We start from the raw sequence: 6,135 nt of genomic DNA on the forward strand, positions 1-6,135 counted from the left end.
TAGTTCAAAAACTAATCTGAAACTGAAGTAGATATTTATTCTGAATACTGCACCCAGAGGGGCATAAAATAGACCTTTCGATTCATTATTAACATACTCTAAGATTATATTTCGGATTAGACAAAGAAGTTTATTAGAAAAGCCAAAGGCACTTAAAAAATACAGCTTATCAAATAATAAAAATTAATTATGAAATTTCAAGAAATGTGTTCATCTATATTACTTAGAAACATCTGCATGTATATATATAAATCATCAACGTAGACTCAGGAATATCAGTACATATTAGGAGGAGGTGACAAAACAATAAAACAGAACTTCATCTATTTTTATTACATAAAAGCCAGTTTAATATAACGGTTATAGGTCTGGTCTAGAAATCATTAAACTCTAAGGAGAAACCCATCTGAAGCCCCTTTTCTGCTTTTCTTTAAACACCTGTGGCTGTCCTTGAGAAGGTTCTGTGGAGGTTTGAGTTGTACCATTTCCTTTTCAGATGTACCTCCATTTAGTGTGTAGGATTAATATGTACAAATCAGAGATAGAACACAAAGCTTATTTCAAGACATTCTTGCCTGGGAGTATCCACTTGAACTGTATTCTCCTATATTCATTTTTCCTTCCAGGGATTTTACTGGAAACACAATTTTTTCCATGAATAAACAGGTGTGGTGGGCCTATCCTTGGACTGAATACTTGTGAGTATACTCTCATGTTCATCCTATGTAACTAACGTGGAAGGAATATCCATTTCCATCCCATTTATTGTGACCTGGGCTTTTGTCATCCTTAATGTAGCTGGATGCAAAGGGGGAATCCTCCCTGTCCACTAGAGCCTTTGATGATTACTGCATCACAAGTGTCTCACCACTGCAAATAAACTAGTGAAAGAGACAGTATGGTGTCCACCTTCCACCACAGTGAAAGGCTGCAATTTTGTCTGTATGTTTTTCTAAATTTTCTCCCATTTCTTTAGGATTCTCAAGAACAATCGCTTGCACAGACTGGATAATACGTCTCTAGATGGCTTGCTTTCACTCGCACATCTGTAAGTTTCTAACCTTAGCAGTGTATTACTTGCTATCTTCCAAAGGACTGTCCCACTTTTAAATTGAGTCAAACTCCTAGTCAAGTTTCTAACAAGTAGGGCATGCAATTTTAAAGCTTACTCTTTATTCCTATGATTTCTCTTGGCCTGGGTCTTCCCTTTTGCAGAAGTGATTTCCTTCCTTGCATTTGAAGCTGTATTCCTGGCACTCATTTGAAATGATTGCCTCCTTTGATTTTCTGACACTGAAATTGCTCAGTAGTGATAGGCTGGCATTCCTGGGTGAAAAAGCCAAAAGGAAGAAGTGTCCAGATGCCTTCTCAATGAGCACAGACACAGGGAGGGAAATTAAGATTTATTAAAATTATTATTTTTGTGCAGAGGGTGAATCAGTGTAAATGTAGGCATTGACCAAAGAAGGCAGGATGAGAAAAGACACTGAATTGACCAGTGAATGGATGTTGATTGGCTGAGAATTCTGTGTTCAGTTCAACTACTAATCAAACCAGGCCAACATTCATTAGCTCTTCTTTACAATTTCTATAATCTTAAGGTAAAGGTAAAGGTTCCCCTGCACATGTGTGCTAGTCATTTCCGACTCTAGGGGCCGGTGCTCGTCTCCGTTTCAAAGCCGAAGAGCCAGCGCTTGTCCGAGGACGTCTCTGTGGTCATGTGGCCAGCATGACTAGACGCCAAAGGCGCACAGAACGCTGTTACCTTCCCACTGTAGTGGTCCCTATTTTTCTACTTGCATTTTTACGTGCTTTCGAACTGTTAGGTTGGCAGAAGCTGGGACAAGTAACAGACGCTCTGTTACGCGGCACTCGGGATTTGACCCGCCAAACTGCCGACCATCTGATCGACAAGCTCAGCGTCCTAACCCACTGAGCCACCGCGTCTATAATCTTACATGCCTATAATTATCTTGTTACTATAATTGTCTTGGTACTGAAAATAATCAAAACAGTCCAAATCAGCCTTAGGCTAACAGAATCAGGAAGGCTGATAGTTGTTTTTTTTAAATCCCATTTATATCCCACCCTTCTCCGAAGACTCAGGGCGGCTTACAATCTAAAGCACAAATCAATGTGCTTAGCAATATTAAATCAGTTAAAAGGTTTGGTGTTCTAGAATTATCTTCATCCTTCTAGCAAAGTTAATTTGAACTGAATCAGCATGTGCCAGCACTGGACATAATTTGAAGTGCTGATTATTCAGTCAAACTCTATTCTAGGAAATGTAACATGGTGAGAATGTTTTGCAATAGCTACACTCCTTGCTGCAAAAACCACATAAGAATTTGTGGGAAATAACACTCCATTAACATTAACTTTTGGGGTTTGTGCCTTTCATAACATTTTCCCCCCAGGAATGGAGTATGGATGGGGGCCTTGAGGACTATAGTCTGGTGAGAGCTTAAAATAAGATAAGATAATCTTTATTGTCATTTTTTACTTTGGGCACACTGCCTGCTCTCAAAAGCTTGTAAGCCGCCCTGAGTCTTCGGAGAAGGACGGGATATAAATGGAATTAAAATAAAAAATAAATAAAAAATAAATATATAACACACATATCAACATACTATATACATCATATGTATATACCTACACCCTTACATATAAATACATATAAATATTAATCACTGTCCATCTTAAATACATAGTGAAAAGAGGAAGCTTGAGAGTTCATAAAGTTAATACTGTATGGAACAAAACTGACTGAATCTATATGTTTTGCTTCGGATACCACAAAGCCTCCTCCAGTCGTGAAGAGGATGGGTAGTGTCCCAGATAATCTTACGGACCCTGCTCAAGCAACACTTATATGCTGTGTCCTGAATAGAAGGGAGGGAACTGCCAATAATCTTTTCTGCCATCCTCACCACTCTCTTCACTGCCTTCCTGTCTGAAGCAGTGATGCTTCCAAACCAGACTGCAATGCAAAATGACAGGATGCTCTCGACCGTCCCTCTATAGAAAGTGGCAAAGATAGGAGAAGATTTTCTCAGGCAAAGCAGAAAATTCAGGTGCTGCTGTGCCCACTTCACCAGTGTCTCACTGTTGAGCGACCAAGCCAGCCTATTTGTTAGCTACACACCCAGAAATTTAATGCTGGTAACCATCTCCACAGGTGAATCATTAATACACAGAAGAGTATGCCTGTCCCTGCTTTTTCTGAAATCTATAATGATCTCTAGTTTTGTCAGCATTTAAACTAGGCTGTTTTTCTTACACCAGTTCACCTGACTTTACTTCCTTGCGGTAAGCGCTCTCATTGTCATCTTGAATAAGGCCCACTACTGTTGTATCATCTTCACAATAGAGCTGGTGGCAAACCTAGCACAACAGTCATGGGTCATCAGACTGAACAGTAACGGACTTAGGACGCAGCCCTGAGGAGAAAATAGTGTTAGAAATATTAGTCCCAACTCGTACATACTGGAGTCTGTCAATAGAAAAATCAAGAATCCAGTTGCCCAAAGGAATATTAAAGCCTAAAAGGCCTAGTTTGTCTACTAGATGCTGAGGAATGATTTCATTAAATGCTGAACTGAAGTCGACAAACAGCATTTGCACATGAGTATTTCTTTAAGTGCTCCAAGCTCAGATGGAGAACAGAAGAAATAACATCCCCTGTAGAGCAATTTGGACAGTAAGCAAACTGAAGCGAGTCAAATGCTGACAGGAGGCTAGATACAATAATGTCCTTTATCAGCCTCTCAAAACTTCATAATTTTCATAATGATGGTTGTAAGTGCAACTGGATAGTAATCACTGAGACCTGTAATTACAGACTTTTTTGGCACTGACAAAATAATGGCCATCTTAAAACATGATGGGGCCGCTGCCTGCTACAATGAGAGATTGAAAATATCTAAGAAAGCAAGCCAGCTCATCTGCGCATTCCCTAAGAATACATCCAGGGATATTTGGGCCTGCTGCCTTCCAGATGTTAACTTTCTGCAATGTTCTCTGGACAGAGGTGACTTCAAAGCTAAGCACTTGCTTGTCAGGATGAGGCACAACTTTTCTTGCATGGGTGCTATTTGATACCTCGAATCTTCCAAAAACTCTGTTCAGTTCGTTTAAGAAGTCTGTGTTGCCCTTGCATCTTCATGGAACTACCTTATAATCCCTAATGGTCAGGATTCCTTGCTACATGCTGTCATGGTTCTGATAGGCGAAACTCATCAAAAGAACCCTAAGGCAAAATTCTTCCTCAAAGAACATTTTATTTGGGGAAACAAAGTATCGGCACTACATAGCTGAACCCCAAAACTAAATTCGCTTCCCCCAGATACAAAGTAACAAAGTGCAGTTCCCACCCCCAATAAGCTGTCATAAATCACATTCTCCAATTAGCCTAAAACGCAGGCTTTCTCCCCAGCTCCTCAACCCGCCAAAATGTTATCAGCTTGTCCTTGGGTTCCCACAAAGCAGAGTTATTGTTATGACTAGCTGAGCTCAAGTTTTCATCCCAACCACCCTTACCACTCTAATTTCTCTGTTCTGTACCAGCCTGCTACTGGCCCTGCAGAAAAGGCAGGGACAACCCCTTTACAAACGGCAAGAGGCTGGAATTAAGCCTGCCAAATTTATTAACATAAAACAGAGCAAACAAGACACCAACCATGAAACAAGAGCTATGAAACAAGAACTAATCAAGCGGTTGCCTTCGGCAAACCAGCCCTCCCACGCATTCCCCTTTTATACAGTTCAGGGCGTGGCTTCTCTCTGCCTCCTTCCGAGGTGCCCCATTGCCTTCCTCTGTTTACTCCTGATTGACTGCCTCCTGCGTCGGGCGTCCTTGAACAGGGCCAGCTGTGGGTCATCTTCATCCATGCTGTCAGGCTCACAAAGCTGGGTCTCCGTCGTGACCAGGTGGGAGGGGCCTGGCTGAGGGCTCTCATCAGCAAGATCTTCAACCCCCTCAGCAAGCTCTTCAACACCCCCCTCCTCCTCTGAGTCGTCCGACCCAACTGCCGAACCCACAGGCTGACCCTGAATCACAACATTCTCATCCCAACCACTCTAATTTCTAAATATCAGAAAAAGCACATTAAAGAAGAAGAGAAAATGGCTGCATTTCATCAGTTGTCAAAGCGAGAACATCTAATGTTAGCAGCATTGACACATGTGCCTGGTGTTTGTAGGATCCTGAAAAAAGTTCTGAATTTTCTGATAATGGGCTTCCTTTGCTCCTTTTATGACACTTCAAATTAGCTCTGGCTGTTCTAAGTGCCAGCATATCACCGGATTTAAAAGCCACATTCCATGCTTTCAAGCATCTTATGGATCTCATAAGTCAGCCATGGTTTTTCATTAGCTTAAGGATAGTAGCTATCTTGCCTGGAAGGGGAAGGCAGCCATTTCATCTACTTCACATCATGAAGGGATCTGAGGATACTTGAGCAGCCAAAATAGACCTGTGTCCAAAGACCTCATGGTCTTAAGATTTCGCTACTCTGCTCCCTGGGGTTTCATCAAAGGCTAAAGGAACCTTTAGTTAGAAAATCTTGGCTATAGATGAGTTGCTTGAATTTAACAGTGGTTTAAGGATAACAGAAGCTTTGACCGCCTAATCCAGTGCATGTTGGGAGTTGGAGGGGGTAGCAGTTTGCCGTAGTTTTGGTGGGTGGCTGTTTTACCTTCAATTCTTTAATAAGAGCAGGGAACTTGGGAGTACAGTGGGTGATTAGATGATTGGATGGAAAAGTCGTGGTTTTTGTCCAATACCTGTCAGAAGCCTTCTAGTACCAATCACAAGGGGCAAGGGCCAGGAATTGGTGGGGGGATGTTGGGGGTAGGTAGAAATGTGGTGGTGGTAATGGGCAGTGAGAGATAGAGTTGGAGGTAGAGAGTGGGCTGTTCACAGAGAATATAGCCTCAATGTACTGTATTAGTTCTGGGTCCTGAGTCCCTGTGCTCATCCCCAATCCTTAAGTGGCTTTGGACTCTGGCTGGTGCTTTTGAATAACAGGTTGGTTTCTAATAAAGCCCTAACCCTAATTTTAGATTCAGGCAGCCATCTTGCTATGTATTGTGGAGACCTGGCTGAGCATGAAGAAGAAGTATGGCACCAAAGCT

The sequence above is a fragment of the Vipera berus genome, assembly GCF_964194415.1.
Source record: "Vipera berus genome assembly, chromosome: Z".
Taxonomy (NCBI): Eukaryota; Metazoa; Chordata; class Lepidosauria; order Squamata; family Viperidae; genus Vipera; species Vipera berus.